This window comes from Trachypithecus francoisi, unplaced genomic scaffold, assembly GCF_009764315.1.
Source record: "Trachypithecus francoisi isolate TF-2019V2 unplaced genomic scaffold, Tfra_2.0 Lachesis_group12, whole genome shotgun sequence".
NCBI lineage: Eukaryota > Metazoa > Chordata > Mammalia > Primates > Cercopithecidae > Trachypithecus > Trachypithecus francoisi.
Window position 1 is genome coordinate 39,175,145 of NW_022681457.1, and position 26,731 is coordinate 39,201,875.

General features: G+C 40.2%; 1 protein-coding gene and 1 pseudogene across 4 annotated transcripts in view; both read left to right on the forward strand.

Moving 5' to 3' along the window:
* The window catches only part of AK5 (adenylate kinase 5), a 304,302-nt gene that overhangs the window by 73,494 nt on the left and 204,077 nt on the right, over positions 1-26,731 (forward strand). The window lies entirely within an intron of this gene.
* On the forward strand, positions 22,968-24,889 carry LOC117092127 (annotated as a pseudogene). Its single transcript, XR_004440630.1, has one exon. The product of XR_004440630.1 is annotated as an actin, cytoplasmic 2-like (transcript).

The window sequence follows — 26,731 nt, forward strand, 5'->3', positions numbered from 1 at the left end:
CTCAGGAGAAATAGCACTCAAAAATCATCTGCATCTGAGGTGTAACATAAATTTTCCCAGTTTAACCATTTTGGTTTACCCTTTGGATAGTGTTCATGGCAAGGTTGAAAGGAAAAGAGATAGGAAAGGAAAGGGAATGTAATCAGGACTCTGACAAGCTAAAGCATTATCAAGTGACATTAAAATCCAACCAAAGAGAAAGTAGATTCAGTTGAATCACCAGTTTTTCTTTCTACTAATAACTGTTTCAAAATAATTCATTGAGTGAATAAATTAATGAATTAGTTCAATCATTATAGGTATATGTGGAACCATTTATTTTCATGGCAGACAGCCCTGCACATCTTGTAGCAGTGAGGACATAATTCCATTAAAGCACTGTGCAATAATTGGTCTTCACCAAATATAAAACGTTTGTTTCATTACAATAAAAGAGTAACTGAGCCAGGCGCAGTGGTTCATGTCTGTAATCCCAACACTTTGGGAGGCTGAAACGGGTGGATTGCTTGAGGCCAGGAATTGAAGACCATATTGGGCAACATGGCGAAACCCCATCTGTACCAAAAATACAAAAAATTAGTTGGGCATGGTGGTGTACCTGTAGTCCCAGCTACTTGGGAGGCTGAGGTGGGAGGATCACTTGAGTCCAGGAGGTGGAGGTTGCAATGAGCCATGATTGCAGCATTGCACTCCAGCCTGGGCAACAGAGCAAGACCCCGTCTCTAAATAAATAAATAAATAAATAAATAGCTATGGCTTAAATAAACAGGTTTATCTGACGTGTGTAAAAATATGTTCAGAAATGGATGATCTAGGGGTGGTACAATGACTAGGTGATGTCATCAAGGACCCAGGCCCCTTCTGTCTTTCTGTTCCAACATCTTTAATGCTTTCTCATAGTGACAAAATGACTACCACTGCTCTGGTCATCCAATTTACCTTCCACACAGAAAAAAGGTGAGATAGTAAAGGGCTAGGAAGCCACAGCTATTGTCTGTCTTTACGAAGCAAAAGCTTTCCCATAAACCCCTGCTGCCTCCCTCATTGACTGGCTCCTGTGTCTCATTGGTCAGAAGTGGAGCATGTGTTTCCCCTACCTTCAGGGGAAGCTGCAAAATGGAGTTTTTAGCTTTACAGCCTCTGATATAGAGGAAGATAAAGGAGAAAGGAGCTAGAATAAATGAATGAGGCAACCTATTAACCACCAAAAGGTTAAAAATAATCCTTTTTTTCTGTTTGAAGAGATATGATAAAGTACATTTGCAAGTAATTCCTTTTTTTTTTTTCTTGAGATGGAGTTTTGCTCTTGTTGCCCAGGCTGTAGTGCAGTGGTGCAATCTCAGCTCACTGCAACCTCTGCCTTCCGGTTTCAAGTGATTCTCCTGCCTCAGCCTCCCAAGTAGCAGGAATTACAGGCGTCCGCCACCACACCCGGCTAATTTTTGTATTTTTAGTAGAGACTATGGTTCACCATGTTGGCCAGGCTGGTCTCGAACTCCTGACCTTGTGATCTGCCCACCTCAGCCTCCCAAAGTGCTGGGATTACAAGAGTGAACCACTGCGCCTGGCCCATTTGCAAGTAATTCTATCAAAAACGGTTAAAATAGAAAATGTGCTTAATAATATTAGCTACTTTTCAGTAAGCACTTCCAATATACCAGACTCTATTCGCCTTATATCTAATTCTTCCAGTCTTTTAAAATTAATGAAAGAAACAGAAGCTCAGAGAGGGTCAGGAACATGCCATAAAGCCCGAAGCCAGTAAATAAGGGAGCTGAGGGTTGAAATAGGTTCTATTTTGTAGGATCCCTCAGTTAATGATAAGGAATTGAACCAGAACTTATGTCCAAGTAGAGTTAAACCCCCCTCTCAAAACAGCCAGAAAATATATTGATAATGCCTGTTAATGTGAACCTGGAGGTTTTTGCTGATTGAGAAGCGACAATACCTGCTAAAAGGTAAACTGAGGCACAATAAAATTTGAAAGAGTTTATTTGCACAAACAGCGATTGATGAATTGAGCAACTCCAAGCTGGAAATGATTCAGGAGATCAAGCAAGGGATCACAAGGGGAAGGATTTTCTGGAGCAAACATGGAAGGAAGTAAAGAAAAGAAAATTTTTGATTGGTTACCATTATACAGTTGCCTTATTTGAGCTATCCTTCTGGAGAGTCCTTGGTTATATAAGTTATTTGGCAGCTTCTGATGGGTTAGCCTTAAGTTTCATTTTTTCTTTAATATAGACATTTACAAGAAATAGCACAAGTTTTGTTTATGTTTGCAAATCGAGCAAAGGTAAGGTCACTTATGAGACCTAATTGGCTTTATCTGCTCAGAGATCCTTCAAGTCTGGTCTCCATTTTAATTTACCTTTACATACTTAACTATACTTTTTAAAAAATAAGAAATTTGTTTCTGGGAGATGTGAAGAACTAACATACTGTATCAAGTGCAGCGCCCACTGGTTTACACATTTTAAACTATTTTAATCACTCACCTCTGTCATGTAGGTATTAAAATTATTTAGTGCCAACCGGGCATGGTGGCTCAAGCCTGTAATCTCAGCACTTTGGGAGGCCAAGGTGGGCAGATTGCCTGAGGTCAGGAGGTCAAGACCAGCCTGGCCAACATGGTGAAACCCTGTCTCTACTAAAAATACAAAAATTAGGCAGGCATGGTGGTCCATGCCTGTAATCCCAGCTACTTGGTAAGCTGAGGCAGGAGAATGGCTTGAACCTGGGAGGTGGAAATCGTGCCACTGCACTCTAGCCTGGGCAGTAGAGCGAGACTCCATCTCAAGAAAAGAAAAAAAATTATTTAGTGCCTTGTGTGTGTCAGGTGTTTCTATTTAGATTATCTCATTTCAGGTAAAGATAGGGACTTGCTACCTTTTCTTGAATAAACTCTAAACTCTGTAGTCTGACTCTTGCCTCACCCACTCTGCGTCTCACTCTGACATTACTCACTGGTCCCAGTCTGCCCTGCTTCACCCTTCAGACTCAACTGCTGTTGTCTTCCTCACTATAATGGGCTTCCCTCATCTGTCTTTTTGCCTCCCACTCAGCTGGCCTCTGGAGGGTCCTTCTCCAGGCACAACTGCAGGATGCTTCCATCTAGTTTAACCCAACCTGGCAGGTGGGACACAGGCAGGTATGCAGACACCCCCCTGCTCTGAAGGAGCCCATGGAGAAAAGGGAGGAAAGGAGATCAGTGAGTGGTCTCATTGCATCTGACCATTGTAATGATAGGAGGAAGGATGTACAAAAGGCTGTAAGAGGGAGTAAATTGCACCTGCCTTTCCATGATAACTCTGGTAGGACTGGACGAACTTGACACTCTGTGGAACAGAGATTATTCCATACATTCAAAGAAGAAATGAGGCATCTGAAATTTCTAAGTGGAGTTACAGCCACTACCAAGTTCAGGATTGGAAATGGGAGTAAGTGATTGGAAAGACAGAATCAAGAGCTAAGCAGCCAAGGAAGGAGTGGGGAATAAAATAAATTTTATCTAAACCATTCTAATTTCTTGTTGCTCTCTGCCCACTCCAACAACCCCATTGAAGAATTTAATTTAGCTCAGTATAAAATAATCTGCGAATATACTCATTCATCAATTTCTTTTTAGGCAATTATTCTGAGATTTCTAGCTAATGTGGGGTACTGAAAGATGTATGAAAATGTTGATTTTTGGCTTTAAGAGCTCCTAAATGAAGTAAGAAAGCCAACTCTGAATTTAAAGGGATGTCTGTGCAAAGGAAGCTTGAATGTGTGTAAGTTGTAATATGATGCAGGCTATTCTTTTCAGCAGTCCACTTCGTAGGGCTGTGCAGCCAGCACAGTGCCAGACTGTAGTGGGTGCTTTAAAGTATTTGTTACATTAATGCATACATTAATGAGTTGGACTACATCTGTTCATCCTAATAAGTTGAGAGTGAACAAGAACTTGTTTAGACTTCATTCACTAGGATTGAATAAGCAGCTTTTCAGTAATGCTTCAAATTTGAGCTTTCAAAAATTCATGCTTTTCACTGTGGTCTAGTCTCTAACCATTGCCAATTCACAGGTTATTTGAAGGTGTCAGCAACCATGAGGGATTTCTCAGAAAATACCAGAGTGTTGCTTCAAACAATTTCCACAATTGTTGTCAAGTTCAGGATCAAGGGGAAAAATAGAAGTAATAGATTTTTTGTTAAAAAAAAAAAAAAAAAAAAAAATCTTGTATCTTACCTGAAAGTTTAATTTCAAAAGATAGTGTTGTGTATTGTAAGATAGGATTTTTCCTCTATTCTGAAACTTATGCATAAAAATCTGAATATAGACATCACGATCACTTGATATATACTTGATAATGTTTATTTTTAATTTTTTTACCAAAGCTTTATTTAGAGTTCGTGTGTTCATGACAAATTAATTCTGGCAGAAGTCCAAAAAGATGATAAGGTCTCTTACAACTGAATGATTAATGCAGCAGTAATTTCCAACTAAATTCTGTCTGTCTCAGAAGATTTTGTAAAGCCTTAGGTGAAATCCTTTTGGCTCAATGAGCAGTTGCTGGATGACTGCAGTACTTGTGATTGCTGGCTCATTTCATTGGTTCCATCTGAATTCTTAAAACAATGAAATTTGATATTAAAAATATCAAGTAGTGCATTTTCTAAAATCCCATGGATAGGTAATTCCACAGTTGTACCGCTCCACTTCATATTCTGTGAATGAAAGCCCCACTTCAAAAATGTAAGACAAGAGAAGAAACATAGGAAACTTCAGTTATCTCAAATTTTCCTGTTACTTGTAGTTGTTCAAAATGGCATTCTCTGCAGCTAAGGACTTTTCCCTCTCCCTGCAGTCCTGATCAACCTCATCACCCTGCCTCGACCGGGATTTTTCTGGGAAGCCACCCCGGGGACAGATGCCCCACTCTGAGGTCCCATAACACCCCATTTTGAGTCCATTCATGGCAATTACGTTATTTTATAATTCTACCTCTTTATGATTCTGCCGTCTTTCTACTATAACTCTGTCTTTATAATTCCACTGTCTGCTCTCCTTTTTATAATTCTGCTGTCGTCATCAATATTTTATTTCCAGCACCTGGCTTGGAGCCCATAAGTTCACCTTCAATGTATATTTACTAAATGAATAGACTATTACTGGGTTGTGAATTTTTTGATGACCCTCGTTAAATACACACACATATACACACACTTAATATATATATAGTTAACACATGTAGGGGAAGAAAGAGCAAAAACAAAGCCGGAAAAAAATGTTTCCACTTGAAAACCATTTTTCAAATCTTCTCTGCAGTTGCTCATAGGTAACACCTTTCAAGATCTCTAGTCTTTAAATTGCTGTAAACATGCTTTGTTTTCATTTTAAGACTGAGATCTCTTGGTTAAACTGCACATCAAATTTTGTCATTTTTTGCTTCTACACTCCCATAAAGTTAATTGAAATTCTTCAAATAATGCAAATTTCAGAAATAATGTGTGATGTCACTGAAACAAAAGCTCTATAAGGAAGTCTTTCAACTGAGTTCTTTACTATCGCATCTCAGTCTCCTAGAACACTGCCTGGTACATAGTAAGTGCTAAGTAAATATTTGTTGAGTGAAATGTAGATGTAAACCAACACCCTAATCGCTACCTGGATTTGGAAACATAAAGAGAAGAATCTAGAGAAGATGAACAGGACCAGACAAGTGAAAGCAACTCTTGTCTATCAAAGGACAAAAACAGGGCTGGTGATTAAAAACTCAGAAGGCAGGGGCAAACAGATCACAGTTCTAGGCGATTCACGAGTTCTTGACCTCTTGCCCAAGTTTTCAAAACTCTTAGGGCCTCAGTTCTACCATCTGAAAACTGAATCTCATAATGCCTGCCTCCTAAGTGGGCTGTGAGGATTGAGTGAGAAAAGGTGATTTAAGAACTAAGCAAGGTGCCCAGCACACAGAGAAAGCACTAGCAAGACACAGATATTCTTATTATTTTGATGAGTTTGGCCTTGGTACTGTCCAGAAGAATTATTAGTGCTATGGCAGCCATATGTGCTATGTACTTTCACATACTAATTCTTTCAATGTATTGGATTTCTGACAAGAGAGAAATTCCCATATTCCAGTGGTAGTTTTTAAATCTCAGGAAAGTGGCTCCCACAGCTCCTATGAAATGGTGAGCTGAGAAAAGTGAACACAGCTTAACAGTCAAAAGAAGTGTTGCCAAGCCTGTCACTAGCTATAAAAGCCCTTCAGAAGCTATTTGATAAGCTCTTGTGTTGATTTTTCTCTCTTCTTCTGTCTTCTTCTGATTTGGCTTCCACTCTCTGTTGATTTTTTCCCTTCTCTCTCTTTGAGCATGGTCTCAGTAGACACCAAGGACATTGGGTAGGACTGCCAATTTCATATTTTGTTCATGCCTATGTTATTCACAAACCTTCTCAATTTTTATTATTTTCAAATAAACCTTATGCTGGTGAAATGTTGCAGGGGACTCAATGGTAAATATTACATTAAGCAAAATGTAGTGTGGTATGGTGGTCCAAGGGCTGACTTTGAAGTCACAAAGACCAGGGTTTGAATCCTGGCAAGTCTCTTAACCTCTCTAAGATGAAATGTCCTCATCTGTAAAATGGGAATGAAGATAACTGACTTGCAAGATTGATTAAGGATTATAGATAATATATATAAAGCTCTCCTATGATATGGGTGGTGAAATAAATTGTATATGTAGTTATTCACGTAATCTGTAATAGCATATACTCTAAAACAGAAATTATCTAATCAAAATATGTGCTAAATAATGACAAATAATAGCTTACATCATTGAGCACTTCACTGTGCTGGGCAACATCATGCAAATATGTTTCAGGAAGACGATAGGTACCCGGTGATCAATTCTCTTCTATTGCATGCTCAGTTATGTCTAATGTATATCTATTCAAAGTGATGGATTCCATGAGAAAACTGAAATCCAGTTCTGAGAGCTACTCATTACTTCTCAAAATGACTAAATCAGGAGACAACACCAACAGCTACTTATTTTAATGGAGACATTTTTCAGAAGAAATGTCAGCCACAAATCTGTCTTGGCAGTTGCACGCCATGTTATTTTCTGTCGTTTTACTTTTCAACATTGGCAAGCGGGAGCTGCTGAAGGATGAGCAGCTTTCAAGTTTCTATCAATAGGAGGAAAATGGAGTCTGTTTACTTCTGTTTTTAATTTTTTCCATCTAAAAATCTCACACTTTCTTTTTAAAATGTAATATTTATGGAGAGGGGTGTGTGTGTGTGTGTGTGTGAGAGAGAGAGAGAGAGAGAGAGAAAGAGAGAGATCAAGCGTGTGCTCATCTATGGGTGGTGCTGAGGGTCAAGAATGCAGAAGAATATAAGAAGAAAGTAAAAATCATCCATTATTCTGAAGCCCAGAAATAACCACTGTTAACATTTTGAGTCTTTTTCTGTGCAGTGTTTTTCTATGATATTTTGACAGCATGATGGTTGAAATCATATTGTACTCTGCTTTAAAATTTTTTTAACTTGAAATTATTCATGAGCATGTTTACAAGTCACCAGTTGGGCAATTTATTTACCCCCAAAAGCCTCAGTAGTAATGACCCAGTGTTTCTAATTCACAGAGTTGGCATGAGGTTCAAATTAGAAAACACGTGAGAACCCTTTGTAAGTCACTTACAGAAGGCACAAATAAAATTATTTGTTCTTATGTCCATGTCTTGAGGAATCAAAAGGTCCCCATTAATTACGCAGCTGCAAAATCCTCTGCAGGTCACTCTGAGGATCTAGAAAAGACCAAGACAACTCTTGGTCTGAAAGTTTACAGAATGATCCAGAGATAAAGCTAAAACATGAAAACATTAGGGAAAAAAGTAGAGGGTTAAGCTCTCCTTTTGACTACAAGTAGAACTTTGTCTTATTTAAAAAGATTATCCAATACTGAATTCCTTCTATCCTTGGCTCTTTCCATTTGAAAATGAGTCATGCTTCAAAAAATTATTTTTTCTTACCTCAGACAAAAATTATAATTTTATCCACAATAATGTGATTTGTCAGTTGAATAGTAAGTTTCCTATCCCCTGAAAAAAAAAAAGAGGAAAGAAAAAGCCTATTTTTGTAAATTCAGATTATTTATAAGGATTGGTTTAAATTAAAACCAGTGTTTTTACTGAGGAAAAAAAATCTTGAACTAAAACAAAAAAAGAAAAGGAAAAGAATAAAAGAATTATAAAAGAGAGCCCATTAAGATTCTATTAATTTATGTTATAGAAAAAATTAAAGCTATTTGTTTTTGCCACAAGCATATAAGGGATTTTTTTTCATAATTAACATGTTACTATGGAAAATCCATATGTAGCGCGTTAATGCCTGTAAGTTTAAATGGTTTTTATCTTTTTTCTTATCCTTTTCTACAAATTTTTTACATGTATTCTGTAAACTTTTTTGTAAAAAATTTTCTGCAAGTTTTTAACATGTATACAGTTGATAATCTGAAACAAATGCATAAAAATGGTTAAAACAGCGTATACTTGGAAGTAAAACATAAGTAAAAACATAAGTAAGCCAGCCAGCTCAAATAAATGAGAAATGGGAGAATTCAGCTCAAATAGACAAAACACAGCAATATGATATCTACAGGAAACCAATGAAATATTTTCTATAAGGGAAAGTGCATACATAGCTTATTCGAATTTCTTATAAATCCTCTCCCTATGTGATTCACTAGCTTTACTTCACATTATTTATTTGGTTTCATAGTATGTCAAACAGCTGTCAAGTACAATGGCAGTGTTTTTTCCTCCCTTCATGAAGTCTACCAGGAGTTAAAAATATCAGAAGTTGTCCAAAGTTAAACAACTTTGTCAGAAGCAGGAATTGAATTAATAGGCCAAGGGACGAACCTTGAGTTAGCTGGAGCTGAGAGATAGATTGGTAAGGGACCAAATAGAGTTTACCAGTATTCAGAAGATGAATAACACAGGAAAAAGGTCAAATGAAGCAGTTGGCACAAAGAGAGGGAAATGGATTTTCTTAGGGGCCAGCCCATAGAAAGCACTAGGTTGTTTTCCCATTCATTAATTTGGTAAGTATGCATTACCATTGGTGAATAGATTAGGGTTGAGTAACATTGACTAGAGAGCAACAAAACATCTGAGCCAAAGCAACATCTTAGGGTTGATAGAGGAGGAAGAGTCGGGGAGGGGAAGAGAAGGTGGTCAAAGAGGTGAGAGAAAAGGAGAATTGGGTATCATAGATGCTAAATTTAAAATGTTCCAGGGAGAGAAATGTCAACTGTCCAAAGTTGCTTCTCTGAGAAGTCAAGCAAGATGAGGACAGTAAAAGCCTGTTTGTTTCAACAGCTGGCAGGAAGTTTGTGAGTTTTATCATCTATTGCTTGTTCGGTGGATTGACAGAGACAGAAACCAGGATGGAGTAGGCAGACAAGTTGGGGGCGGGGGGGCGGTGTCAGAAAATGGAGCTGGATGAGCAGATGCAGAAGACTAAAGACATCTGACTGCAAAGGAAAAAAAAAACTAAGGCAGCAGTTAGAAGGGGAAAGGAGGAATGGAGAAAAGAGTTTTTGGTGTGTTTGTGTGCTTGTTTGTTTTGGTTTTGTATTACATTAGTTTTGGTTTTGGGAAAGAGAGACTTGAGCATGCTTCAGTGCTGGAAGAAGGTACACATTTAAGAGGGAGAAACTGATTTTAATCTGTGAATGTAAGCAGCCTTATCGAAAAGTCTAGAATAGATCAAAACCAGCAATTCAGCTAACTTCAATGAATATGTGTTGTCCTTATGGGCCAGGGATCAAACATGAACAAGATAAATTCCCTGCCTTTCAGAAGCTACAGTTTGGGGGAAACTTGCTCATAGGAAGGATGTTCAGGCAGCAGACAGGAAGCCACATAATTGTGACAAAATACAGTCCAGAAGAAAATTACCAGCAAAATAAAGACCAAGGCAAACCCACAAGCCACCACAAACTCTCCCTTCTAGCTTGGCCTCCTAATGCTCGCTGTCCAGTTTTCCTGTCCAAGCTTTGCTGCTCACTTGAGATGCTCTGGCTCTTCTATTCTACCTTTCAGATCGTATATTTTGGTGTCATTCATTATGTCACCTATTTTCCCTGACTACTCAAGTCTCTACCAGTCTCTTCTGTTTCGAAATTCCTTTACTACTTAATGTTTGTACCAGACATTTTGGTTCTTAAGTATTTCTTGAGAGGCAATTTGGTATTAAGGGAAGGAGCTTTAGTCTTTGGTCTCACAGTGACCTGGTTCAAATTCAGCTTCTATCACTTACTACCTATAGGACCTGACAGGTACTGTATTTAGTTTCTCCATCTCTAGAATGAACAGAGAAGTTTACCTCTGACAGTTTCTATTAAGACTAAGTGAAATAATATGTATAAAGCAACTTATACAAAGTTTGGGCTCTTAACCCAGATTGTGTGTGTCATGAGCCCAGTGTATTAGTCCGTTTTCATGCTGCTGTTACAGACATACTAAGACTGGGCAATTTACAAAGAAAGAGGTAAATTAGACTCACAGTTCCACATGGCTGGGGAGGCCTCACAATAATGGCAGAAGGCAAGGAGGAGCAAGTTACACCGTATGTAGATGACGGCAAGCAAAGAGAGCTTGTGCAGGGAAATTTCCATTTTTAAACCCATCAGATCTTGTGAGACTCATTCACTATCACAAGAACAGCACAGGAAGGACCCCCCTACTGCCCCCACCATAATTCAGTCACCTCCTACAGGGTTCTTCCCAGGACATGTGGGAATTGCAGGAGTTACAATTCTAGGTGAGATTTGGGTGGGGACACAGTCAAACCATATCACCCTGCTCTGCTGTGGCATCTTGGATAGGTGACTTAACGTGCCTGTGCCTCAGATTCCTCCTTACAAAAAAGGATTCCTAATTGGTGCCTATCTCATAGAGTTGTTGAGAAGAATGGGACAATAAGAAGAATGAGGGAATACACATATGGTGCTTAGAACACAACCAGGCTCCTAGGAAATAAATGTTTGCTGTGATTATTATTTTTTTTTACTGCCATTATGTTATCACAGTAAAGGATAGTTTACTTAAAATGTTTGCAACTCACCCTCAAGCAATATTGACATTCTAGTTTTCAGATCATTTCACTCCGTGAGTACCATGTTTTAATTTTTAAAAACATTTTTGCATTCTTTTGATTTTTCTCTTTATTATGTGGTTTAAAAAGTGGGCTGTATTACATACGCTTCCTCAATTGTAGTTCAATACTTTAATACTTTAAACCTGCCATTATCTGTCCAAGCATATATTAATTAAATGACCTGGAAAGTCACAACTCATGAGCCACTGGAAAGATCACTATGGTATCAGCTAACCTTTCTTCATAGCCTATACTTCCTTATCATATACCAAAAATCCAAAAGATGATAAATAATTAAGACCCATAAAGTTACACATTATGCAAATCACAATCCCTTTTAAAAGCACCCCAACAGAAAACTTTCTCTAAGCAGGACATGAAGCATCAATGCACAGAAGAAATAGAAATAATCATCAAACAAATTATAAAAACTTGTTTTACAAGTCATCAGAAAAATCAAATCAGTAATAAGACTCCATGTTTATATGTGTCAAATTGAAAGAGATTGCTTTAAAGTATAATGTTCAGTGTTGGCTGGAAATATAAATTGTTGCCGCTTTGAAAAGTAATTTGATAATATGAATCAAAATCCTTAGCCATGTGCATACACTTTGACCCAATAATTTCACTCTTAGAAATCTGTCTTGATGTAATGACCATAGATAAGGATAAGTGTTTATGAAGAAGAATATTCATCAAACACATAATCACTTCCTTGGTAATCTCATTTACCCTCATGTCTATAAACTCCCTGTACAATGCTGACTCTCAAATTTGTATTTCCAAGCTTGACATCTTCCTTGAACTCTGTACTCCTATATGCAACTGCCCATTGACATCTCCACTCGGATTTCTATTAGGCGTCTCAGGTGTAACACATACAAACTGACCCCGTGCCTTCTGAGCCCCCAACACATACAACCCTATGCTATTCCCAGTCTTCTCCATTTCTGTTGGTGGCACCTCTATCCTTCTATAGGAGTCTGAGCCAAAAGCTCTGTGATCTTTGTCAATAAATCCTATTGGTTCTTCCTTCAAAACATATCCAGAATTCCACTTCCACAGCCTCCACCAACTACCACTCTTGTCCAAGCCACATCATCTCTCTCATGGATTCTTGCCATGGCCTCCTAACTAGTCTTCCTGCTTTCTACCTTGCCCTCTTATGGTCTAGTCACATAGCAGCTCACGGAAACATTTTTTAAAGCTAATCAGATGACATCACTTTCCTATTTGAATCCTTCAATGACGTCCACTCTCACTCAGAGTTAAATCCAAAGTCATTCCCATGGCCCACGAAGCCCTCTGTGTGATGTAGTGTCCTGTTCTTTCGCTGACCTTATCAGCTCCTGCTTTCCTCTTTGTTTATCCCACTTCTCTCCCTGTCCCCACACTGTTCTTAGATGCCCCATGCACAATTCCACCTCAGGGCCTTTTGCTGTTCCCTCTGCTTCCATGCTCTGCCCTGATAGCCACATGGCTTGCTTCTTACTCCCTTCAAGTCTTTGTTCAAATGTTACCTTCTCATTGAGGTCTTCCTTGACCCACTATTAAAATGCAACTCCCCTTAACCACACCCCGATCCTCCCTACCTGCTTTATTTTTCTCCAGGACATTTATTACTTTCTAGTGTAACATTTAATTTATGTTATTCATTGTCTACCTCTTCTGATTAGATTGTAAGCTCCATGAAGGCAGGGATTTTTTGTTTGTTTTATTCATTGCTGTGCAATGCCTAGAAAGGTGCATGGTACATGGAAGGTGTTCAATAAATATTCGTTGAATGCATTAATAAATTTGCAAGAGCAAAAAAAGGAAATAAAGTCCAACAATAGAATTATCAATTATATCATGGTACATTCAAACAATGATACGTTAATGGACATTAAGAATTATGTTTTCAGAGACTTTTAATACCATAGAAATGTATAGAATTAAAAATTATCTTAACACATTATACTTTTTAAGTTTTGTTTTTTAATGGACATATAATAATTATATTTATTTATGGGACACATAGTGATATTTCAATACATATAAGGTGCAATGATCAGATTAAGGTAATTGAGTTATCTGTCATTTCAAACATTTATCATTTCTTTGTGTTGGGAACATTAACTAGCTTCCTTCTAGTTATTTGAAATTGTATGACATGCTATTGTTAACTATAGTCATCCTATAGTAATATGTAACTCTAGGACTTATTCTATCTAGCTGTAATTTTGTAGCCCTTAACAAATCTCTGTGTCATGCCCTTCCCCCTACTCTTCCTGGCCTCTAGCATCATTTGTTCTTTTTACTTCTGTGAGATCAACTTTTTTCAGCTTCTACCTATAAGTGAGAACATGTAGTATTTAATTTTCTGTTCCTGGCTTATTTTACTTAACATAATGTCCTTCAGTTCCATCCGTGTTGCTGCAAATGACAGGATTTCATTATTTTTTGTGACTGAATTCTATTCTATTGGGTGTGTATAGCACATTTAGTTTATCTATTCATCTGTTGATGCACACAGGTGGATTCCGTATCTTGGCTTTTGTGAATAGAGCTGCAATATACATGCGGGTACAGTTTACTGATTTCTTTTCCTTTGGATAAATGCCCAGTAGTGGGACTGCTGGACCATACAGTAGTTCTACTTTTAGTGTGTTAGAGGAGCCTCCATACTGTTCTCCGTAGTGGCTGTACTAATTTACATTCCCAACAACAATGTGTGGCCTACCCCTTTCTTTGCACTTTCGCTAGCATTTGTTATTTTTTTATCTTTTTGGTAACATTCATGCTAGCTGGATGAGATGATACCTCATTGTGTTTTTGATTTGCATTTCCTTGATGATTAGTGATATTGAACATTTTTTCATATATTTGTTGGCCATTTGTCTTCTTTTAAGAAATGCCTGTTAGGTCAATAGCTCATTTTTTAATTGGATTGTTTATGTTTCCGCATGTTTGAGTTCCTTGTATATTCTGGATCTTAATCTCCTGATGGATGAATAGTTCACAAATATCTTCTCCCATTCTGTGCGTTGTCTTTTTACTCTGTTAAAAAAAAAATGGTTTTCCTGTCACCTGGGCTGAAGTGCAGAGGCATGATCCTAGCTCACTGCAGCCTCAAACTCTTGGGTTTGGGCAATGTTATACTTTGTTTCATCTTGAAGGAAATATAGAAAATTCTTAACTCTGGTGTTCTCTAGGTCAGCAGTCCCCAACCTTTTTGGCACAAGGGACCAGTTTTGTGGAAGACAGTTTTTCCATGGGGTCGGGGGATTGTTTCAGGATGAAACTGTTCCACCTCAGATGGTCAGACATTAGATTCTCATAAGAAGCACACAACCTGGATCCCTTGCATGTGCAGTTCACAATAGGGTTCATGCTTCTTTGAGAATCTAATGGCACTGCTGATCTGACAGGAGATGGAGCTCAGGCGGTAATGTTCCCTTGCCCGCTGCTCACTTCCTGCTGTGTGGCCCAGTTCCTAACAGGCCATGGACAGGACCAGTCTGTGGCCTGGGACTTGGGGACCCCTGCTCTAGGTGATGTTTCCAAGAGGTTTCTTTTATCTCTTTTGTAATTCTCTTTTATTTCTAAATATGCACATTGCTTTTATAATCAGGTTTTTTTTCAAAAGCTATATAATTCATGTTTCTTTTCAAAAAAAACATATAATGCCACTGCTTGGGTGATGGGTGCACCAGAATCTTAGAAATCACCACTAAAGAACTTATCCATGTAACCAAACACCACCTGTTCCCCAAACACCTATTGAAATAAAAATAAGAAGAATGGAAAACAATGTAGTGGAAATTAAATCATCATAATAATTATAGCTACTGTTGATTAAGGGTGTCAGAGACTTTATGCACAAGGGCTAGGTCTTCTATGGACATTATGGAAGAGACAGAAAAAACAAGTTTTGTAGTCAAATCCTACATAGTTTCTTTAAGCCTCTATTTGCTCATCTGTCAACTAGCCTCACAATACCCGCAGAGAATTTCTGTACAGATTAAATGAGATTAGGCATATAAAACATTTGGTCCAGCACCTAGCACATTGTAAGCCCTTGATAATTTGTAGGTGCTATTGCTATTTTTGTTTTGGTTGCCATCGTTGTCTCCCATATGTTTAACCCCTTTAATTATAATATGGATAAGACTATTATATTTATAGAGATAAAATATTTGTCCAAGTTCACACAGCAACTGAATGATAGATCCAGAATTTCTTTCATCCCTGCCGAGATGCAAAACCCATGCCTGGTCTCTCTACACCACCATTCTACCTCAACCCCAGGAATAAGGGTTGCAAAGTTATTTCGTGGTGAGCACAAAAGTGTATGGTATCAAGTTATCTCTACTCAGCTGCCTTATTTTTGACATTCTCCTCTGGATGAATGTGTGAACATGAACCATATGTCTTAGAGTTAAACTTTCAGGAAAGAACGTGTGATTTTCAACTCATGGACAATTTTTAGTTTATAGTATCTCTACTCTTCAGTAAGGTCAAATCATAATGGCAAGAGGTTGTCACTGGGCTAAAATGCCGGTAAATTACTCAGTGACTTAAAATTGGCTTTTAACTTATATATACCTTAAGCAGAAGACTTAGTATTTTTTCTATCTTTAAAATAAAGGTTTTTGACTCATATTAGCCTTCACCCATCATTGTTAAATGTCAGCGGTCTATCTGTGAATAGTATCATCTTCACTTCAGAAATGCCAAGGCTCTGAAGCTATTTTATGTTGGTCTTTGGTTCCAAAATTAATCATCCTCAGGCAAACTTGTGAGGTGTATTAAAGGAGGCTCTTTATTTCTTCCAATTGAATCATGAGTTCATCGTTTAATAGTTATACATGCATCCTTAAGGACTAATATAGTATATGGGTTGAGTATCCTTTAGACAAAATGCTTGGGACCAGAAGTGTTTCAGATTTGGGTTTTTTTTTGGGGGGGGGGTGGGATTTTGGATAATTTGCATATACATAGTGAGATATCTTGGGCACAGGACCCAAATCTAAACATGAAATTTATTTATGCTTTTTGGATTATTGGTTTTTGGTTTTTGAGACAGGATCTCACTCTCTCACCCAGGCTGCAGGGCAGTGGAGCAACCATGGCCCACTGAGACCTCCCAGGCTCAAGCCATCCTCCTACCTCAGTTTCTCAAGTAGCTAGGAGCACAGGCATGCACCACCACACCTGGCTAGTTTTTTTGTTTTTGTTTTTGTTTTTTTGTAGAGGCAGGGTTTCCCTGTGTTGCCCAGGCTCATTTATGAGAGAGAGAGAGAGAGAGAGAGAGAGAGAGAGAGATACATATATACACACACCCACACCTTATACACATAGTCTGAAGGTAATTTTATGCAATATTTTAAATAATTTTGTACATGAAACAAAGTTTGTGTACATTGAGCCATGAGAAAGCAAAGATGTCACCGTCTTAGCCATCCATGTGGACAATCTGTGGTTGTTGGCATCACCATCATTCATGACTCTGAATTCATATGCTAATGATAGGCAATCATTTTCTTATACTTACTCACACATAAGGGCTTAATGATAAAAAATATAGCATATCATTAATACAGTGAAAAAATAATGTGATCAGTGTAGCTAAGCAGTACAGTAGCATCGCCAGAATCCCTGTTGTGGTTTTGATTTGCATTTCTCTGATGGCTAGTGATGAGGAGCATTTTTTCATGTGTCTGTTGACTGCATAAATGCCTTTTTTTGAGAATTGTCTGTTCATATCCTTTGCCCACTTTTTGATGGGGTTGTTTGTTTTTTTCTTGTAAACTTGTTTGAGTTCTTTGTAGGTTCTGGATATTAGCCCTTTGTCAGATGGGTAGATTGCAAAAATTTTCTCCCATTCTGTAGATTGCCTGTTCACTCTGATGGTAGTTTCTTTTGCTGTGCAGAAGCTCTTTAGTTTAATTAGATCCTGTTTGTCAATTTTGGCTTTTGTTGCCATTGCTTTTGGTGTTTTAGACATGAAGTCCTTGCCCATGCCTATGTCCTGAATGGTATTACCTAGGTTTTCTTCAAGGGTTTTTATGGTTTTAGGTGTAACATGTAAGTCTCTAATCCATCTTGAATTAATTTTTGTATAAGGTGTAAGGAAGGGATCCAGTTTCAGCTTTTTACTTATGGTTAGCCAGTTTTCCCAGCACCATTTATGAAATAGGGAATCCTTTCCCCATTTCTTGTTTTTGTCAGGTTTGTCAAAGATCAGATGGTGTAGATGTGTGGTATTATTTCTGAGGTCTCTGTTCTGTTCCATTGGTCTGTATCTCTGTTTTGGTACCAGTACCATTCTGTTTTGGTTACTGTAGCATTGTAGCATAGTTTGAAGTCAGGTAGCGTGATGCCTCCAGCTTTGTTCTTTTGGCTTAGGACTGTCTTGGCAATGTGGGCTCTTTTTTGGTTCCATATGAACTTTAAAGTAGTTTTTTCCAATTCTGTGAAGAAAGTCATTGGTAGCTTAATGGGGATGGCATTGAATCTATAAATTACCTTGGGCAGTATGGCCATTTTCACAATGTTGATTCTTCCGATCCATAAGCATGGAATGTTCTTCCATTTGTTTGTGTCCTCTTTTATTTCATTGAGCAGTGGTTTGTAGTTCTCCTTGAAGAGGTCCTTCACATCCCTTGTAAGTTGGATTCCTAGGTATTTTGTTCTCTTTGAAGCAATTGTGAATGGGAGTTCACTCATGATTTGGCTCTCTGTTTGTCTGTTATTGATAAATAAGAATGCTAGTGATTTCTGCACATTGATTTTGTATCCTGAGACTTTGCTGAAGTTGCTTATCAGCTTAAGGAGATTTTGGGCTGAGATGGAGTTTTCTAAATATACAATCATGTTATCTGCAAACAGGGACAATTTGACTTCCTCTTTTCCTAACTGAATACCCTTTATTTCTTTCTCTTGCCTGATTGCCCTGGCCAGAACTTCCAACACTATGTTGTATAGGAGTGGTGAGAGAATAGGAGTGGTGAGAGAGGGCGTTTCCCTGTCTTGTGCCAGTTTTCAAGGGGAATGCTTCCAGTTTTTGCCCATTCAGTATGATATTGACTGTGGGTTTGTCATAAATAGCTTTTATTACTTTGAGATATGTTCCATCAATACCGAATTTATTGATAGTTTTTAGCATGAAGGCCGTTGAATTTTGTCAAAGGCCTTTTCTGCATCTGTTGAGATAATCATGTGGTTTTTGTCTTTGGCTCTGTTTATATGCTGGATTACGTTTATTGATTTGCATATGTTGAACCAGCCTTGCATCCCAGGGATGAAGCCCACTTGATCATGGTGGATAAGCTTTTTGATGTGCTGCTGGATTTGGTTTGCCAGTGTTTTATTGAGGATTTTTGCATCGATGTTCATCAGGGATATTGGTCTAAAATTCTCTTTTTTTGTTGTGTCTCTGCCAGGCTTTGGTATCAGGATGATGTTGGCCTCATAAAATGAGTTAGGATTCCCTCTTTTTCTGTTGATTGGAATAATTTCAGAAGGAATGGTACCAGCTCCTCCTTGTACCTCTGGTAGAATTCGGCTGTGAATCTATCTGGTCCTGGACTTTTTTTGGTTGGTAGGCTATTAATTATTGCCTCAATTTCAGAGCCTGTTATTCATCTATTCAGGGATTCAACTTCTTCCTGGTTTAGTCTTGGGAGAGTGATGTGTCCAGGAATTTATCCATTTCTTCTAGGCTTTCTAGTTGATTTGCGTAGAGGTGTTTATAGTATTCTCTGATGGTAGTTTGTATTTCTGTGGGGTCGGTGGTGATATCCCCTTTATCATTTTTTATTGCATCTATTTGATTCTTCTCTCTTTTCTTCTTTATTAGTCTTGCTAGTGGTCTATCAATTTTGTTGATCTTTTCAAAAAACCGGCTCCTGAATTCATTGATTTTTTTGAAGGGCTTTTTGTGTCTCTGTCTCCTTCAGTTCTGCTCTGATCTTAGTTATTTCTTGCCTTCTGCTAGCTTTTGAATGTGTTTGCTCTTGCCTCTCTAGTTCTTTTAATTGTGATGTTAGGGTGTCAGTTTTAGATCTTTCCTCCTTTCTCTTGTGGGCATTTAGTGCTATAAATTTCCCTCTACAGACTGCTTTAAATGTGTCCCAGAGATTCTGGTATGTTGTATCTTTGTTTTCATTGGTTTCAAATAACATCTTTATTTCTGCCTTCATTTCGTTATGTACCCAGTAGTCATTCAGGAGCAGGTTGTTCAGTTTCCATGTAGTTGAGTGATTTTGATTGAGTTTCTTAATCCTAAGTTCTAGATTGATTGCACTGTGATCTGAGGGACAGTTTGTTATAATTTCTGTTCTTTTACATTTGCTGAGGAGTGCTTTACTTCCAACTACGTGGTCAATTTTGAAATAAATGCGATGTGGTGCTGAGAAGAATTATATTCTGTTGATTTGGGGTGGAGAGTTCTGTGGATGTCTATTGGGTCTGCTTGGTGCAGAGTTGAGTTCAATTTCTGGATATCCTTGTTAACTTTCTGTCTCATTGATATGTCTAATGTTGACAGGGGGGTGTTCAAGTCTCCCATTGTTATTGTGTGGGAGTCTAAGTCTCTTTGTAAGTCTCTAAGGACTTGCTTTATAAATCTGGGTGCTCCTGTATTGGGTGCAGATATATTTAGGATAGTTATTCTTATTGCATTGATCCCTTTACCATTACTTAATGGTCTTCTTTGTCTCTTTTGATCTTTGTTGGTTTAAAGTCTGTTTTGTCAGAGACTAGGATTGCAACCCCTGCCTTTTTTTGTTTTCTATTTACTTGGTAGATCTTCCTCCATCCCTTTATTATGAGCCTATGTGTGTCTCTGCACATGAGATGGGTCTCCTGAATACAGCAGACTGATGGGTCTTGACTCTTTATCCAATTTGCCAGTCTGTGTCTTTTAATTGGACCATTTAGCCCATTTACATTTAAGGTTAATATTGTTATGTGTGAACTTGATCCTGTCATTATGATGTTAGCTGGTTATGTTGCTCGTTAGTTGATGCAGTTTCTTCCTAGCATTGATGGTCTTTACATTTTGGCATGATTTTGCAATGGCTGGTATCGGTTGTTCCTTTCCATGTTTAGTGCTTCCTTCAGGATCTCTTGTCGGGCAGGCCTGGTGGTGACAAAATCTCTTAGTATTTGCTTGTCTGTAAAGGCTTTTATTTCTCCTTCACTTATGAAACTTAGTTTGGCTGGATATGAAATTCTGGGTTGAAAATTCTTTTCTTTAAGAATGTTGAATATCGGCCCCCACTCTCTTCTGGCTTGTAGAGTTTCTGCTGAGAGATCCACTGTTAGTCTGATGGGCTTCCCTTTGTGTGTAACCCGACCTTTCTCTCTGGCTGCCCTTAACATTTTTTCCTTCATTTCAACTTTGGTGAATCTGACAATTATGTGTCTTGGAGTTGCTCTTCTTGAAGAGTATCTTTGTGGCATTCTGTGTATTTCCTGAATTTGAATGTTGGTCTGCCTTGCTAGGTTGGGGAAGTTCTCCTGGATAATATCCTGCAGAGTGTTTTCCAACTTGGTTCCATTCTCCCTGTTACTTTCAGGTACACCAATCAGATGTAGATTTGGTCTTTTCATATAGTCCCATATTTCTTGGAGGCTTTGTTCATTTCTTTTTAGTCTTGTTTCTCTAAACTTCTCTTCTAGCTTCATTTCATTCATTTGATCCTCAATCACTGATACCCTTTCTTCCACTTGATCGAGTCGGTTACTAAAGCTTATGCACTTGTCACATAGTTCTAGTGTCATGGTTTTCAGCTCTATCAGGTCATTTAAAGACTTCTCTATATTGGTTATTCTAGTTAGCCATTAGTCAAATCTTTTTTCAAGGTTTTTAGCTTCTTTGTGATGGGTTTGAACTTTCTCCTTTAGCTTGGAGAAGTTTGATCATCTGAAGCCTTCTTCTCTCAACTCATCAAAGTCATTCTCCATCCAGCTTTGTTCCATTGCTGACAAGGAGCTGTGTTTCTTTGGAAGGGGAGAGGTGCTCTGATTTTTAGAATTTTCAGCTTTTCTGCACTGCTTTTTCCACATCTTCGTGGTTTTATCTACCTTTGGTCTTTGATGATGGTGACATACAGATGGGGTTTTGGTGTGCATGTCCTCTCTGTTTGTTAGTTTTCCTTCTAACAGTCAGGACCCTCAGCTGCAGATCTGTTGGAGTTTGCTTGAGGTCCACTCCAGACTCTGTTTGCCTGGGTATCAGCAGCGGAGGCTGCAGAAGAGTGAATGTTGCTGAACAGCAAATGTTGCTGCCCAATTTTTCCTCTGGAAGCTTCGTCTCAGAGGGATACCCGGCCGTGTGAGGTGTGATGCATCAGTCTGCCCCTAGTGGGGGATGTCTCCCAGTTAGGCCAGTTGGGGGTCGTGGACCCACTTGAGCAGACAGTCTGTCTGTTCTCAGATCTCAAACTCCGTGCTGGGAGAACCAGTACTGTCTTCGGAGGTGTCAGACAGGGACTTTTAAATCTGCAGAGGTTTCTGCTGCCTTTTGTTTGGCTATGCCATGTCCCCAGAGGTGGAATCTACAGAGGTAGGCAGGCCTTCTTGAGCTGTGGTGGGCTCCACCCAATTCGAGCTTCCCATTGGCTTTGTTTACCCACTCAAGCCTCAGCAATGGCGGGCGCCCCTCCCCCAGCCTCGTTGCCACCTTGTAGTTAGATCTCAGACTGCTGTGCTAGCAATGAGGGAGGCTCCGTGGGCATGAGACCCCCCAAGCCAGGTGCAGGATATAATCTCCTGGTGTGCCCTTTGCTAAGACCCTTTGAAAAGCACAGTATTAGGGTGGGAGTGACCCGATATTCCAGGAGTTGTGTGTCACGGTTTCCTTTGCCTAGGAAAGGGAATTCCCTTCCCCCTTGCACTTCCCGGGTGAGGCAATGCCTCGCCCTGCTTTGGCTCTCACTCACTGGGCTGCACCCACTGTCCTACACCCACTGTCTGACATGCCTCAGTGAGATGAACCCAGTACCTCAGTTGGAAATGCAGAAATCACCTGTCTTCTGTGTCACTGATGCTGGGAGCTGGAGACTGGAGCTGTTCCTATTCAGCCATCTTGGAACCATCCCACTTTTTTCTTATGAAAGTAGATGTTCTTTTATTTTTCCCTGATTTTCTTCTTCGAATAAATAATACATACTTCTCTCTTGGAATGTTGTAGGCTTTCCCAAATTATTCATAGTAATACAATCCTCGCCGGGCGCGGTGGCTCAAGCCTGTGATCCCAGCACTTTGTGAGGCTGAGATGGGCGGATCACGAGGTCAGGAGATCGAGACCATCCTGGCTAACCCGGTGAAACCCCATCTCTACTAAAAAATACAAAAATCTAGCCGGGCGAGGTGGCGGCGCCTGTAGTCCCAGCTCCTCGGGAGGCTGAGGCAGGAGAATGGCGGGAACCCGGGAAGCGGAGCTTGCAGTGAGCTGAGATCCGGCCACTGCACTCCAGCCCGGGCGACAGAGCGACACTCGTCTCAAAAAAAAAAAAAAAAAGTAATACAATCCTCTGTTGTCATGTTGATCAGCCATCACATGTATTAATCTTTTTGTCCCCTGTATCAACTCATCATGAGAGTTATATTAATTTTGGCCTCTTTATATAATCGGAAGACAAAAATGAGACCACACTTCCTTTTGCATTATATATAGTATAGAAAAATAGTAATTATTTAAAATAAGAATGTATAATATTAGAATTCCTTGTACTGTAAAGAAATAGTATATTACTTTAGAGGTAACCATTGCTTTCTAAAGGTAGGAAACATTTAAGAAGTTTTGCTCTCAGTCGCCGCTGCCAGCTCGCGCACCTTGTTCTTCTGCTGCTCAACCATCCTACCCCTCCGCCAGTCACAATGGAAGAAGAGATCACCGCGCTGGTCATTGACAATGGCTCCGGTATGTGCAAAGCTGGCTTTGCTGGGGACGATGCACCCCAAGCCGTGTTTCCCTCCATCGTCGGGCGTCCCCAACACCAGGGCGTGATGGTGGGCATGGGCCAGAAGGACTCCTATGTGGGTGACGAGGCCCAGAGCAAGCACGGCATCTTGACCCTGAAGTACCCTATCGAGCATGGCATTGTCACCAACTGGGATGACATGGAGAAAATCTGGCACCATACTTTCTACAATGAGCTGCGCGTGGCCCCAGAGGAGCACCCGGTGCTGCTGACCGAGGCCCCCCCTGAACCCTAAGGCTAACAGAGAGAAGATGACTCAGATTATGTTTGAGACCTTCAACACCCCAGCCATGTACGTGGCCATCCAGGCCGTGCTGTCCCTCTACGCCTCTGGGCGCACCACTGGCATTGTCATGGACTCTGGAGACAGGGTCTGCCACACGGTGCCCATCTATGAGGGCTACGCCCTCCCCCATGCTATCCTGCGTCTGGACCTGCCTGGCCGGGACCTGACCGACTACCTCATAAAGATCCTCACCGAGCGTGGCTACAGCTTCACCACCACGGCTGAGGGGGAAATTGTGCGCGACATCAAGGAGAAGCTGTGCTACGTCACCCTGGACTTCGAGCAGGAGATGGCCACCGCCGTATCGTCCTCTTCCCTGGAGAAGAGCTACGAGCTGCCTGATGGCCAGGTCATCACCATCGGCAATGAGCGGTTCCAGTGTCCGGAGGCATTGTTCCAGCCTTCTTTCTTGGGCATGGAATCTTGCGGCATCCACAAGACCACCTTCAACTCCATCATGAAGTGTGACGTGGACATCCGCAAAGACCTGTATGCCAACACGGTGCTGTCTGGCGGCACCACCATGTACCCAGGCATTGCTGACAGGATACAGAAAGAGATCACCGCCCTGGCACCCAGCACCATGAAGATCAAGATCATCGCACCCCCAGAACGCAAGTACTCAGTGTGGATTGGTGGCTCCATCTTGGCCTCACTGTCCACCTTCCAGCAGATGTGGATTAGCAAGCAGGAGTACGACAAGTTGGGCCCCTCCATCGTCCATCACAAATGCTTCTAAATGGACTGAGCAGATGCGTAGCATTTGCTGCATGGGTTAATTCAGAAGTATAAATTTGCCCTTGGCAAATGCATACACCTCATGCTAGCCTCACGAAACTGGAATAAGCCTTCGAAAAGAAATTGTCCTCGAAGCTTGTATCTGATATCAGCACTGGATTGTAGAACTTGTTGCTGATTTTGACCGTGTGTTCAAGTTAACTGTTCCCCTTGGTATTTGTTTGATACCCTGTACATATCTTTGAGTTCAACCTTTAGTACATGTGGCTTGGTCACTTCGTGGCTGAGGTAAGAACGTTCTTGTGGAAGACAAGTCTGTGGCTTGGTGAGTCTGCGTGGCCAGCAGTCTCTGATCTGTGCAGGGTATTAATGTGTCAGGGCTTGAGTGTTCTGGGGTTTCTCTAGAGGCTGGCAAGGGCTCCTGAACCAGTTTCTGCCCTGCCAGTCTGTCAGGGTTGCAAAGTCCAAGCCGTAGGACCCAGTTTTCTTAGCTGACGTTTTCTGCCAGAACACCGTGGGCTGTTACTTGCCTTGAGTTGGAAGCGGTTTGCATTTACGCCTGTAAATGTATTCATTCTTAATTTATGTAAGGTTTTTTTTGTACGCAATTCTCGATTCTTTAAAGAGATGACAACAAATTTTGGTTTTCTACTGTTATGTGAGAACATTAGGCCCCAGCAACACGTCATTGTGTAAGGAAAAATAAAAGTGCTGCCGTAACAGAAAAAAAAAAAAGAAAAAAAAAAAAAAGAAGTTTCAAAAAGTGTCTTGACAAAAGCATTAAGGATAAATTTGTCATAAATTATTAAAGGAAAACAAACAAGTTTTAGAATTAAGAGTGTAGTCACGCCCTTCCACAAAACACACTTTAATGCTGCTGCCAATAAATGGCATTTGCAATATGACATTTGCTATTAATGTGAGATAGCAGTTATATCTGCTTTGAGAAAGTCATATAATTTCTCCATGTTGCTTTTCTTCCCAAAGCAGCATCCAGGTTTCTAGGGAGGAACTTTTCCCCGCAGCGCCTGTTCTGTCCTTGCAGAACAAGGCTAACGTGGCAGGAGCTGCCTGCTGTGAGCCTGGGAGTAGAGACTAGTCAAATGTCTTCTAGAGGGTTCTGGTCCCACCCTGCTGGTCCTCACCTGCTCACACCTGTCCCAAGCAACGGGTACACAGCTTTTGTTTTCACACTTCACCTCCAGCCCCATGGAGAATTCCAGCAGTGAGCTTGGCTGCCTAACACTTTTCCCCATAAATCACTGAAAAGCTGAAATCTCAAAACTGAAAGGAAGCAACTAACAGACAAACTCTGTCTCACAAACTCACATGCAACCTCAAAGCCCTACAGGTTCTCTCAAAGTAAACTTTCACACCATGCAGAAAAAAGTACAAACGGACTTGGGGGGACTTGGATCACAATTTATTTTCCGACTTTTTGCATGATTACTAGATAATCCACCACATTTTAATGAAAGGGGCTTAAAAACTTTAAAGATGGGCCAGGCGCGGTGGCTCAAGCCTGTAATCCCAGCACTTTGGGAGGCCGAGACAGGTGGATCACGAGGTCAGGAGATCGAGACCATCCTCTAACACCGTGAAACCCCGTCTCTACTAAACAATACAAAAAACTAGCCGGGCGAGGTGGCGGGCGCCTGTAGTCCCAGGTACTCGGGAGGCTGAGGCAGGAGAATGGCGTAAACCCGGGAGGCGGAGCTTGCAGTGAGCTGAGATCCGGCCACTGCACTCCAGCCTGGGCGATAGAGCGAGACTCCATCTCAAAAAAAAAAAAAAAATTTAAAGATGAAAATAAAAGTTAAAATTTTAAAAAAAACTTTAAAGATGGATCAAGATTCTCAAAGGGGACAATGGATAGAATGGAATGAAAATACTGAATGGCATTCTTCCTCTTGGCTGTTCTCCCATTTAGTACAGTCTCTTGTACTGGAAAGTCGCAGAGAGTGGAAGGAAAGAAGTCTTTTACCTCACCATGGGCAGAAAGTGAATGCCAGACTCCAACCCCAGACCAGTCCAGCTTGGCAAACTTGCCAAGCAGTGCCACGCCAGCAGCTGGGGAACTGGATTCTGGGATCCTCCATCCCAGCTGCACATAGGCTCGAGACAGGCCAGTGCCTCCCGAATCATTCAAGCACTCCTGAAGTTATTCTGGCTGTCCATTCCTATCCTAAGTTGACTATGAATGTCTTACTTTGTTCTACAGCTTCTTTCTGAAGTCTTCCTTTACCAGTTATGCTTTCTTCTTTCTAAATCATTTTTGTGTGGCTGGATGTCACATTTCATTACCTACTGACTCCATCCCGTGCTGACCCAGAGAGGATGTGGGTATGGAAGGAACTATAAATATTTACATTCCCTTTCCATTTGCATGTCTTCACACAGTTAAGGCACATCTCCCTTGCAGTCAGAATTCTGTTTAGGCTCTGATTCATAGTAATGTGCTTTTATTCCTAACCACAATTCTCACATGACCAGGACCCCTTCTTGGCACCATTTAGAGTCTTCCAAGGATATATTTATATGGGCTATTTAAAGGAACAGTACCACACTGTCCAGGAG